General features: G+C 35.7%; 1 long non-coding RNA gene across 3 annotated transcripts in view; it reads left to right on the top strand.

Moving 5' to 3' along the window:
• The window catches only part of LOC132663129 (uncharacterized), a 36,426-nt gene that overhangs the window by 1,756 nt on the left and 20,998 nt on the right, over window positions 1-13,672 (top strand). For all 3 annotated transcript variants that reach the window (XR_013551580.1, XR_013551579.1, XR_009602924.2), the window contains one exon: window positions 1,876-1,927. This is a non-coding gene — a long non-coding RNA (uncharacterized LOC132663129). The remainder of the gene's footprint in view (window positions 1-1,875; window positions 1,928-13,672) is intronic.

Here is a 13,672-nt window from a genome sequence, read left to right as displayed (position 1 = left end):
ATAGGTCGTCTCTCTAAATTCTTTCAAGCAATTAGAAAGGAGGCCAAAAAGAAAAACTTAGTTTTCTGGGGTTTTTTTTAATTAGCCTAAAATAATTCCAATGCCAAAGAGACACATTTTAGGGTGGCAAATTTTTCTCCCCTATGATGCTGCACATTAAATCTGATCATGAGAAAAGCAAGATATAAGATCTTTTATTTTCCCACATGAGTCATGAGCTAGCCACTTGAAAGTGTTGCTCGTCTAGCTCTAAGTTCCAATTTCTCCATCTAACTACTATTGGCCAGACAATTCTTTGTTCTATTCTGTAGAATGTTAAGTACTATTCCTGATCTCTCCCCGCTAGATGCCAGAATCACTCCCTACCCAAGTAGGACAAACAAAAATGTCTCAAGATTATCAAATGTTCTGTAGGGAGGCAAAATTGGTCTCTATGTTGAAAACTGCTCTCAAGTATAAATTTATTATCTTTTGAGATAGGGTCTTCTTCACAGGAACTAGATGCAGTTCTCTTACAAAGAAGTGCACTCTAGTACATACATTCATGAGAAGGATCAAGTGTAAATTAATTGAAAGAGCATAGTTTTTGAAGCCACAAGAGCTGAGCTTGAATTTTGCATCACTTTAGATTTTTCATAAGCAACTCAGCTTCCCTGAGTTTTATTTACATAATCTACATTCTAGAGCATGGAAGCTTACTTCATAGCACTTACCATAACGAACATATTATACATTTATATGTCTATTTCCTCTCTGCTTTACTAGAATATAAGCTCCATAAATAAAGAAGGCTGAGGTCTTTGGTTTACTACACTACTGTCCCCTCATTACTTAGAACAAGTCTGTCACATTGAACAAACTCGTATGTATTTGTTGAATAACACAAAGTTCAGTCTCTACTATAGAGTAGATATCAAAACTTGTACTTACAGTCAACTGTCATTATTTGAGGTACTTATGGTTTATAAAGTCATCACAAACACTGAATTAGCAAAGTTTGAACCATTTCTCCCATGGGAAATATAGGGTTAGATTCCTTTGGGCCTCTAGTCACATTTTTATCAACAGAATAGTACATAATCTTATGTCTGTTTAAAGATATATATGGGGGTGCCTGGGTGGCTCAGTCAGTTAAGCATCGGACTTCGGCTCAGGTCATGATCTCGCGGTCCATGAGTTCAAGCCCCGTGTCGGGCTCTGTGCTGACAGCTCAGAGCCTGGAGCCTGTTTCAGATTCTGTGTCTCCCTCTCTCTGACCCTCCCCTGTTCATGCTGTCTCTCCCTGTCTCAAAAATAAATCGTTAAAAAAAGATATATATAGTTGATTCATTAGCATTGAGCTCAGGGCCGACAGCATTGCAACTCATGCCTGAATGATGCTAATCTAACACATGTATTTTCTTCATAAGGCATATTACAGTTTTCTTGCAATTAGGAAAACTAGACATTGTTTCAGTGGTATGCTTGGAGGTCATTTTAAAAAGCAAAATTGCCCTCCAAAAAGCACCAAAAAATGGCACTAAATAAACTGTGAAAAGGAAACTTGTTTGTAGTATGAAAGCTGAAGCAAGAAGGCAGAGCATCATTTTGTTTGCCCTTAGCTGGGAATGTGTGAGTTGAGTAACTCAAATTTCCTACTGCTCTGCCCATATCTATGAATGACCATGAAAACACTGTGAACATTGATTTTGGAGTTACATATTTTAGACAGTAGGCAAACTCACAAATACAGAATCTACAAATAATAAAGATTGACTACATTTGTGGACAAAGTCAACTTCTAGAGTGACATACAACAGAATTCTAACTTAATTCTCTTAATTCACTGGGAGAGTAATGAAAACTCATTACTTTTTTCCTCTTTGTATCTAACAGTAGAACAGGTGTTTCTCCAAGGCATTCCCTTCACCAACACACAAAGGGAACGGTGAGTAAAAATTTTGAGTGATTTTGTTATAGTTCTGTGTCCCTTATGGTCCTCATTTGCCACATATCTGGAAATTGCCCACCTGTCTTTCTGCTACTGATTTCTTGTTTAATTCCATTGTGGTCTGACAGCACAATTTGTATGATTTCTTTTCTTTTAAATTTGTTAAGGTGAATTTTACAAGACAGAGTGTAGTCTCTCTTGGTGAACATTCCATCTGAACTTGAGAAGAATGTGTATTCTGTTATTGTTGGATGAAGTATTCTATAAATGTCATTTAGATCAAGTTGATTGATAGTGTGGTTCAGGTCAACCGTATACTTACTGATTTTCTGCCTGATTTTTCATCATCAATTACCTAAACAATGGTGGTATTAAAGTATCTACCTATAATAGTGTATTTCTTTTTTTCACCTTTCTATAAATTTTTGTTTCATGTATTTTGATACTCTGTTATTAGGTTCATGTGTTGGAGCACTGACCCTTTTTTGTGTGTATATTAAAACATCTTAAGTTTCAATATTTTTTAAATGTTTATTTTTGAGAGAGAGAGAATGAGCAGGGGAGGGGCAGAGAGGGGGGAGGACAGAGGATCTGAAGCAGGCTTTGCACTGACAGCAATGAGTCCAATACAGGACTCAAACTAACAAACCAAGAGATCACGACCTCAACCCACTGAGCCACCCAGGTACCCCTTAAGTTTCAATCTTTTAAGTATGTCAAAATCAGAATTTATTATAAGTTTACTTTCCTGGTTTTAAAGGAAGATAAATTATAATATATGCAAAATATACTTCTTAGCTTATCTCTCTTCAAAAGAGAATATTGTCATGTCCGACATTTTCTAATGATACAGAGACAGTACTAAATACTTTTAAACATTAACTCATTGAACATCTTTTTAAGGACTCCAATGTGAATAGTATTTTTTAATTTTAATTTTTAATTTTTAATTCCAGTTAGTTAACATATAGTGTTATATTAGTTTTAGGTGCAAATTTAGTGATTCAACAATTCCATACATCACTCAGTGGTCATCACAAAAAGGAAACTACTTAATTCCTATCACCAATTTAACCCAACCTCCTCCCTACTCCCCTCTGGAGCAATTGGTTCGTTCTCTATAATTAAAAGTCTATTTCTCTCTCTCTCTCTTTCCCTTTGCTCATTTGTTTTGTTTCTTAAATTTCACTGTGAGTGAAATAATATTGCATTTGTCTTTCTCTGACTTATTTGCTTAACATTATATTCTCTAGTTCCATTCATGTTATTGAAAAGGGCAAAATTTCATTTTTTATGGCTGAGTAGCATTCCATTGTGGATGTATACCACATCTTCTTTATCCATTCATCAATCAGTGGGCACTTGGACTGCTTTCATATCTTGGCTATTGTAAATAATGCTGCTATGAATTAGCGTTTTTTATTCTTTTGGTAAATAACAAGTAGTGCGATTGCTGGATCATAAAGAAGTTCTATTTTTAACTTTTTGAAGAAACTCCATACTGTTTTACACAGTGGCTGCCCCAGTTTGCATTCCCACCAACAGTGCAAGAGAGTTCCTATTTCTCCTCATCCTCTGCCACACTTGTTGTTTGTTTTATTTTTTATTTTAGTCATTCTGACAGGTGAGATATCTCATTGTTGTTTTGATTTGCATTTTCCTGATAGTAAGTGATGATGAACATCTTTTAATGTGTCTGTTGGCTATCTGTATGTCTCCTTTTGGAAAATATCCATGACTTCCGCCTATTTTTTAATTCAGTTATTTGGGGGTGTTGAGTTTTATCAGTTCTTTATACACTGTAGATACTAACCTTTTATTAAATATGCCATTTGTAAATATCTTCTTCCATTCAGCAGGTTGCCTTTTAGTTTTGTTGATTGTTTACATAATTGTGTAAAATGCTGATGGTATTTTGATAGCGATTGCATTAAATGTGTAGATTGCTTTGGGTAGTATAGATATTTTAACAATATTTGTTCTTCCAGTTTATGAGTGTGAAATGTCCTTCCATTTCTTTGTGTCATCTTCAACTTCTTTCATCAGTGTTTTATAGTTCCTAGAGTACAGATATTTGACTTCTTTGGTTAAGTTTATTCCTAGGTATCTAATTATTTCTGACACATTTGTAAATGGGATGTTTAAAAATTTCTCTTTCTGCTGCTTCATATTGGTATATAGAAAGGCAGCAGATTTCTGTACATTGATTTTGTATTCTGACTTTACTGAATTCATTCATCAGTTTTGGCAGGTTTGTTTGGTGGATATTTCAAGTTTTCTGGATATAGTATCGTGTCATCTGCAAATAGCAAAATTTTACTTCTTCCTTGTTGATTTGGATGAGGTTTTATTTCTTTTTATTGTCTGATTGTTGTGGCTAGGGCTTCCAGTACTATGTTGAATAAAACTGATGAGAATATGGGATGCCTGGGTGGCTCAGGTCCGACTGAGTCTCAGGTCATGATCTCATGGCTCCAGAATTCAAGCCGGAATTAGGCTCTGTGCTGTGCTCTGTGCTCTGTGTTTCCCTCTCTCTCTGCCCCTCCCCTGTTTGCCCCATCTTTCAAAAATAAATAAACATTAAAAATTTGACAAAAAAAAAAAAAACTGGTGAGAATGGACATCCTTGTCTTTTTCCTGACCGTAGGGGAAAAGGTCTCTTTTTATCCCTATTGTAGATGATGTTAGCTCTTCATATGGCCCTCATTATGTTGAGATAGATATGTTCCCTCTAAACCTACTTCGTTGAGGGTTTTTATCATGAATCGTTGTACTCTGTCAAATGCTGTTTCTTTATCTATTGAAATGATCATATGGCTCTTATCCTTTTGCTTATTGATGTGATGTGTCACACTGATTGATTTGTGAATATTGAACCACACTTGCAACACAGGATTAAATCCCACTTGAGCATGGTAAATGATTTTTTTTTAATGTATTATTAGATTCAGTTTGCTTGTATTTTGTTGAGAATTTTTGCAACCATGTTCTCAGGGATATTGGCCTATAGTTCTCTTTTTAGTGGTGTCTTTATCCTGTTTTGGTATCAGGATAATGCTGGCCTCATAGAATGAATTTGGAAGTTTTCCTTCTTGTTCTATTTTTTGGAATAGTTTGAGAAGAATATGTTTTAACTCTCCTTTATATTTTTCTTTTCAAATTTTTAAATTCTAGTTAGTTAACATACAGTGTAATATTGGTTTCAGAAGTAGAATTCAGTGATTCATCACTTACGTACAACACCCAGTGCTCATCATAAGTGCCCTCCTTAATGCCCATCACCCATCTAGTCCATCCCCCACCCACGTCCCTCCATCGACCCTCATTAACTCTTCTTTAAATGTTTAGTAGAATTCACCTGTGAAGCCATCTGGTCCTAGACTTGTTTGTTGGAAATTTTTTGATTACTGATTTAATTTCTTTGCTAGTTATCAGTCTGTTCAAATTTTCTACTTGTTTCACTTTTGGTAGTTATAAACTGAAATTTTATGTTTCTAGAAATTTATCCCTTTGTTCTAGGTGTCCAGTTTGTTGGCATATAGTGTTCATAATATTCTCTTACAATTGTTTATATTTCTGTGGTGTTGGTTGTTATTTCTCCTATCTAATTTGTGATTTTATTTATTTGAGTCCTTTCTTTTTTTTTCTTGATAAGTCTGGCTAGAAGTTTATCAATGTTATTGATTTTTTTCTCAGAACCAGCTCCTGGTTTTATTGATCAATTGTATTGTTTTTCTAGTTTCTATCTCATTTATTTCTGCTCTAAACTTTATCATTTCCTTCCTTCTGCTGGTTTTAGGTTTTATTTGTTGTTCTTTTTTAGCTCCTTTAGGTGTAAGGTTAGGTTTTTTATTTGAGATTTTTTCTTGCTTTTTGAGGTAGGCCTGAATTGCTATACACTTTCCTCTTAGAACTGCTTTTGCTGTATCCCAAAGGTTTTGGACCATTGTGTTTTCATATTCATTTATTTCCACGTACTTTTTTATTTCTTCTTTTATTTACCGGTTGATCCATTCATTGTTTAGTAGCATGTCATTTAACCTCCATGTATTTGTGTTCTGTCCAGATTTTTTCTTGTGGTTGACTTCTAGTTTCATAAAATTATAATCAGAAAAGATGCATGGTATGACTTCGATTTTGAATTTGTTGAAGCAGGTTTTGTGGGCTAATATTCTAGATCTATTCTGGAGAATGTTCCATGTACACTTAAAAATAATGTGTATTCTGCTGCTTTAGGATAGAATGATTTAAATATATCTGTTACATCCAACTGTTTCAGTATGTTGTTCAAAGCTATTGTTTCCTTATTGTTTTACTGTTTAGATGTAAGCTGGGTGTTAAAGTCCCCTACTATTGTTATATTATAATCAATTCACTCTTTTATGTTTGTTATTAACTATTTTATGAATTTGGGTACTTCTATGTTGGTGCATAAATATTGCAATTGTTATATCTTCTTGTTGGTTTGTCCCTTTTATTATTATATAGTGTCTTTCTTTGCCTCTTGTTAAAAGTCTGTTTAAAGTCTGTTTTGTCCAATAGAATTATTGCTATTCCAGCTTTATTTTGACACCCATTTGCATGATAGATATTTCGTCATCCCCTTATTTTCAATCTGCATGTGTCTTCAGGTCTAAAATGAGTCTCTTGTAGGCAGCATTTGGATGAATCTTGTTTTTTTAATCCATTCTGTCATCCTATGTCTTTTGATCGGAATGTTAAGTCCACTTACATTCAAAATGATTACTGAAAGGTATGTATTTATTTCCATTTTAATACTTGTTTTGTAATTGTTTCTGACTATTTCTCTGATCTTGTTTCTCTCTTGCATGTTTTGCTGATTGTCTTTAGTGATATGTTTGTATTTCTCTTTATTCTTTGCAAAATATTCATAGTTTGATATATGGTTACCATCACATTTGTGTATAACCTGTCTGCATATAGGAGTCTATATAATAAGTTGATGGCCACTTAAATTTGAACCTGTTCTTTTCTCTTCTTCTCCCCCATTTTTTAGGTATATGTTATTATATTTTATATCATTTTTTGTGAGTTCACTGATTGTTTTACACAAATATTCATTTTTATTATCTTTTTTGTTTCCTACTTTTTTACTGTCAATTTTGGTCTCTGCTTTCCACTCAAAGCGACCCCTGTACTATTTCTTCTAGGGCTAGTTTAGTGGTCATGAACCTCTTTAGTTTGTCTGTTGGAGAAACTCTTTATCCTTTCTTCTATTCTGAATGATAGCCTTACTAGATAGCGTATTCTTGGCTGCATATTTTTTTCCATTCAGCACTTTGAATGTATCATGCCACTCCCTTCTGGCTTGGAAAGTTTCTACTGAGAAATCCCCTGATACTCTTATGGGTTTTCCCTTGTAAGATACTGACTTCTTTTGTCTTGCTCCTTTTAAGATATTTTTTAATCACTATATTTCATTAGTTTAATTACAACATGTCTTGGTGGATCTGCTTTTTTTTTTTTGTTTTTATTTTTTCTTTTCTTCTTTTCTTTTCTTTCTTTTCTTTTCTTTTCTTTTCTTTTCTTTTCTTTTTGTTGTTGGAACTTCTTTGTGCCTCCTGAATCTGGATTCCTTACTTGATTAGGAAAGTTTTCAGCTGTTATTTCTTGAAATAAATTTTCTGCTCCCTTTTCTCACTCTTCTTCTGGGACTCCTATTATATAAATGTCATTATGTTTTATGGAGTCACTGAGTTCCCTAACTTTATTCTTGTATTGCATAATTCTGTTTTCTCTCTTTAGTTCAGCTTGATTATTTCCCATTATTCTGTATTCTATGTCACTAATTTGTTCCTCTGCTTCTTTCATCCTGCTATTCATTTCATCAAGTGAGTTTTTCATTTCATTTATTGAGCTTTACCTTTGTTGTGTTATTCCTTATCTCTGTGTTAAGGGTCTCATGCATGTATTCCCCTCTTTTCTCAAGCCCAGTGAGTATCCTAATGATCATTCCTTTAAATTCTGTATCAGGCATGTTACTTACATTTCTTTTGCTTAGATCTCTGGTCGTGACCTTGTCCGGTTCTTTAATTTAGGATAAATTTCTCTATCTCCTCATTTTGTCTTCCAGTCTGTGTTTGTTTCTATGTGTTAAGAAAGTCAGCTATGTCTTCTGCCCTTGAAAGTAGTGACTTTATTAAGAGGAGGTCTGGACTGTCGTGTAGTGTAGTGTCCCCTGTTCACCAGAACCTGGAGCTTCAGGAAAGAATCCTATGTCTGTTGCTTACACTCTGTTGTTATGTCTAAGCTACTTTTCCTTTCAGTGTAGACATCTGCACTGACTCTGCCTGTTGTGAGCTGTGTTTTGCTCTCTGTGGTGCTAGTAGGACCCAAGCAAGTCAGCTCTGAGGGGCTGTGCCCTCTGGGGAACATGGGAGTGGGGTGGAAGTGTTAGCAAAATTTGCATTGGGCCATTAGTCCCATGCCATATCCCCTGAAGTGCTGCAGCAGGTGGTAGCTGTGTGCCATGGTACCTGTGGGGCACAAGGTTGGGCACAGTGCATGATGATGGCTGGACACAGCTGAGCCTGGCACCTAATGGCAGCTAGAGATTCATGGCTGGGTACAGTAGGCAGTGGCAACTGTGCATCTGGCATCTGGGCCCAGCGTGTGATGGTGGCTGGGGGTATGAGCTGGGCACAACATGACTGCAGGTTACTGCCCACCATAGCAGCTATACATCAGCTGCTGGGCAAAGCACACAGCAGTGACTGGGACCCATGGCTAGGCACTGTGCTGCAGCTAGGCAGGACAGCCAGTGGCAGCTGTGCACCTGGCAGCTGGGTAGGACATGGACACAGCCTTAACAAAATGTGTCCTGAGCCCTGGGCTAATGCTATAAGTATCTGTGCAGCCTCACCTCCCACAGGTGGCTCTGTGTTTATTCTGGGTGGGGGGCAAATGAGGAAAATAGCACCTACCAGCTTTCTCATTTTCAAAGAAATCCCTCAACATGCTCAGAAATCCATCTGAATAGATCTCTCTCCCTTCTGCCCCCATCATTGTGCAAACTATAGTTTTTATGTTGACTTTCTACAGAGGCTGCTGTCTCTTTGAGGGCAGTGATCTAGCTATCACTCACCCTCTTGGTACACCCAGTGCTGAATCAGCTGACTTTTAAAGCTCCAGGCTCCAAATCCCACTGGTTTTACAAAGTTATGGAATTCAGTCCCTCTGGTTTTTAAAGCAAACCATTATGGGGATTAGTCTTGTGTAAGGTCCCTGGTGTGAGGGCCCATTTTTCTGCCCTCTTCTCGATGTACTGCTCACTCCCTGCTACTAGCAGCCTTCCTCAGCCTTTCTGACCTTCCTAACATTTGAGATGTAGTTTCTTCTCCATATTTAGTTGTGGAGTTTCTTCTGCCAGTCTTCAGATCACTCTCCAGCTTATTTACTTGGATGTGGATGATACCTAGTTGTAAATGTGGGACAGGGTGAGCTCATGGTCCTCCTACTCTGCCATCTTCCCAAGCTCCTTCGAGAATTGACCCTTTTATCATTATGTGATGTTGTTCTCTATCTTTGAAAATTTTCCTTGTTCTAAAGTCTGCTTTGTTTCAAATTAGGATAGCTTCTTCAGCTTTCTTCTGAGTAGGTTAGTTGAGATTATCATTCTTCATCTCTTCACTTTTGGTCTAAGTCTTTACATTTAGAATGAATTTCTTGGAGACAACATATAGTTGGGTATTGGGTCTTGTTTATTTTCCACCCATTCTGACAGTGTCTGTCATTTATTGGTATTTTTAGATCCTTAAGGTTTAAAATACTGATATTTTTGTTTTAATGACTACCAATTTTTAACTGTTTTCTATTTTTTGCATTTGTTTTTTGTTTCCTTTTTTTAATTCTCACAAAGAGCCCATGACAGAAGCATCTTATATTAATCCCAACTTATTGATGAGGAAACTTAGATAACTGAAATTAAGTGACTTAACCACAATTGCACAGTACAGAAAAAACCACAACTTTAAACTTGACCATGTTCTTTACTTAACTAAACATTATATCCTATATACTGAGCAATTTCAGCAATAAAACTGTGATAAGGCCTTCAAGTCAAGTAAAACTACATTCTCAGGATTTCTAAAATTTTTATGCCTCCCAAGGCTTTTCTCTCTCCAAAACCAACCTGGGGAGGAGGTATTAAAAACCTAGAATCTTTGCTGCAGTTAAACCAAAACACCATGTATAAACCAGCAGTTTATAATAAATTCTAACAAGTTGAGCATAAGTGAAAGGGGAAAAAAAGAGTTTTTGCCTCAATCATGCAGAAAACAAAATTATCCATGGAAACCAAGCCTATAGTTTCAGGGTGTCAGGTTTCTTAAAGAGTCAGAAAAAAATTTAGCCCTATTCTCAAGCGAGGCTGTTCAGTTTTATTTTCCCATCAACTGAGGTCATTTAAAATGATTGTTACAACCTCACTCCTGAATCACCATCTATTTTCCTATAAAAGTGCTTCTCTGTTTCCGTGGGGAAGAGAGCAAAGACAGAACTGGACTTGGGCCCAAACCATAATTTTAGTAATTACTAAACCAAGTGACTGCAGCCATAATTGAATCATTGAAAGCCAAATGGTAGCTGTAATTAGTTTGTCAAATTTGAATAAAAGAGCTTTTTGGAGGGAACAAGTAGAGTTGAGCTAAAGAGGCCTGAACTGTCAGCCATGAAGTGGGAGACTTTTTCCAAGTGGAGAGGGTCTTCTCAGCACCATGGTTCTCCTGTGTGACAGTGACAGATGTTCCTCGTTACAGATTATGGCCATGTCACATTTAAACTAATCTCTCTTCATGTCTTCAGGCCCTGCTCATTCCCCTGGGCAGCAGTCATCAATTTACATGAAGAGACACCTAGGGAAACACAGAATCTATTTATCACACTTGCTCAGAGTGTACTAACAGTGACTTCAAACCAAGCATGGATCCACATTTCAATCGGGCTTCCCCTCTGCAGCATCATAAATAGTGTCAAAGGATATATTGTTAAGAAAATGGATGGAAGGTAAGGGAGGGACTCCTGAGAACTATTTGGAGTCAGTGAAATCCTCTTCATATGACCAGCTCAGTTTGTATAGAATGCAGCATGGTTTAGACTTCCTAGACTTCTTTAAACTTTGTAGTCACCTTACTTGTGGATCGTCACTTCCTTCCAATTCATCAATCATAGCCCATATCCAATTATGTGTTTCATTACAAACATATTACCTACTATCTCTTGCCAAGTTCTATGTTCCTTCTAGTGAGATTGGTCAGTGCTATCTCTGTCCAAAGCTGAGTTTTCCTCACTGTTTTCAAAGAAGGTGATTTCCTCCCAAAGTCATAAATATCTCAGGAGCTTTGCTAATAATACAAAAGACATTGCTGGCATTCTTTCATGGTCAGAGAGTCAAATGGAAAGCATATATTTCAATGTTGGTGGATTCAAGTCCCGGAGTTCATCAGTTCAATGGGTTAAAATTCCTCCCCCATTCTGAATTTAATTTGAACATAATCAGTATTGTTTATTTTGAATAATTCTGCTGTTTTTTTCCCTCAAAAAGATTCTTCTCTTTTGTGGATACACCTATCAATTTCATGCATAAGCTAAAACATACTCACTACTATTTATTTTTAATTTTATATGCCTTTTCTCATAAAACATAATTTTCTTGATGTTGAGCTTTCCTGTCACTTTCACACAATGCTTATTTGAGTTGATGTATTTTACTCTTTTATCAAATTTCCACTAGAATTGCCTAATAAATTTATGACTGGACTGCATTTTAATAATCAAAAATGGTAGGAAATCTAAGATCTCAATAAATGATGGGAAAGGGAGATTCCGCAAATTATGACTAAAATGAAGAATTAAAGAAAAAAATATTATGTGTATATCCCATGAAGTTGATATTATTCATCAAACTCGTGGCAACTATGTATAAAACTTAAAGATTATAGCCAAAGCTATGCTTAAAGACAAACTGATTGCTTTATAAGCTTTAATTGATGAATCAGAAAAAAAAAATGAATAAACTAAGAATTTTAATTTAAGAAATCAACACACAGAGTAACCCAAAATGCAGAAACAAAGATGAAATAAAGATAAAAGCAAACAATTCTGAAATAAGAACAAGAACAATTGGTGAATTGAAAAATACACTGAAGATATGTTAAAAAATAGTAATAATGAATGAGAAAAGGATATTATCAAAAACAGAAAAGATATTTAAAACATTAGAGAAAATCTGAACTATAGCACTTTGTTTAATTCATTATCTTCGTAAAGTTTGCTGTGAAGCCATATGTCTGTAAATGAGGCCACCTCCAGTGACCACTGGCGGTATTGGTTAAGAGGAACACACTCTGGAGTCAAAAGACCTGGATTTGAATCTCTGCTCCATTACTTAATGCCTGTGCGACCTCCACTAATCTGCATATCAGATTGCTCATCTGTGAAAGGGAGATGATAATAGCTATGAGGATTAAAAGGGTCAATGTGCATAAAGTGCTTAGCACAGTGCCTGGCACAGAGTAAAAGCTATAATGCACTGATTATATTAGGGTGAAAGGCAGAATTATTGCAAATTTATTTATCATCTGAGATTGTGAGCTCTTTGAAAACAGGATATGCCATTCATTTGTTGAAAGAATAAATAAGCACCCTCATCTTTTTAGCAAATATATTGTGTAATTTACATGCCATAAAGTTCACCATTTTAAGTGTTGATTCAATAATTTTTAGTAAATATACCAAGTTGCCCAGCCATCACCACAATCCAGTTTTGGAGCATTTCTGTCACATTATTTGCTTCCTTGTGCCCACTTACAGTTAATACCTGTTCCTATCTCCATTTTATGATTGAGGAAACTGACACTGAGAGAAATTATTTGATGTTCTTAAAGCTGTACAAATGATAAGTGTGATAAGCAGGTCTAGAATTCAAGTCTTCTGACATCCTTTATGTCCAAACCCATTTCATCACACAGTGCTCTCTGCCATGATAATCTAACAATAATTAAATCTGAGAATCAAGCATTATTCTAACTGTATTTGTCAATAATTTATTATCATCTTTGTTATTAGTTTTTCCATCATTATCATTGATTAAGATTATAATATATAACACTCATTGCCTACCTATCCTAGGCATGATGATGCATAGATTTTCTCCTTCAGAATAGAAGCTATCACTCATGACATGTGGCAGCTCCAGCCATTCCTGAGTTTCAAATGTGCTCAAAGACTTTACTGTCAGGGCGATGCCATTTTCAATTTTAATGATTTGCCTAGCTTCCAACTTGGCAAACTCAGTTCAGAATCCTAAAATCCATCAGTAAAATGAGTGATGGAAACTGGAATATATTAATTAGAAATCCTAATCCCATAGTTGTTGTAGTCAAACTTATGCTTAACAATATCAGTATTTTAAAATAGACTAGGAACAAAAGAAAAATTGATATGTTCACAGTGAAGTCATAAGAAACTTAGATTCCTTTGCTCTATTAGACTTGATTCTTAATACATGTAGCTTCTCTCTGCTAATCAAGAAAACATTAGGTATCAAAGTTTTCCATGAATAGTAAAATTGCTTTAGTCCCAGAGCACCACCTTGATTTGCTGTGCTGTTGTTAGAGCGTGGCAAAATTGGATTTTCCCATAAATTCTCTGTGCACCAATAATGTTTTGGTTCATGCTTTGAGTAATGGACTAAATCAGTTCTCACTCAAGGCAGCTGTTCAT

The sequence above is a fragment of the Panthera onca genome, chromosome D4 (genome assembly GCF_046562875.1).
Source record: "Panthera onca isolate mPanOnc1 chromosome D4, mPanOnc1 haplotype 2, whole genome shotgun sequence".
Lineage (NCBI taxonomy): Eukaryota > Metazoa > Chordata > Mammalia > Carnivora > Felidae > Panthera > Panthera onca.
Note: the sequence above shows the minus strand (reverse complement) of the source record. Positions and strands in the feature narration are given on the sequence as shown.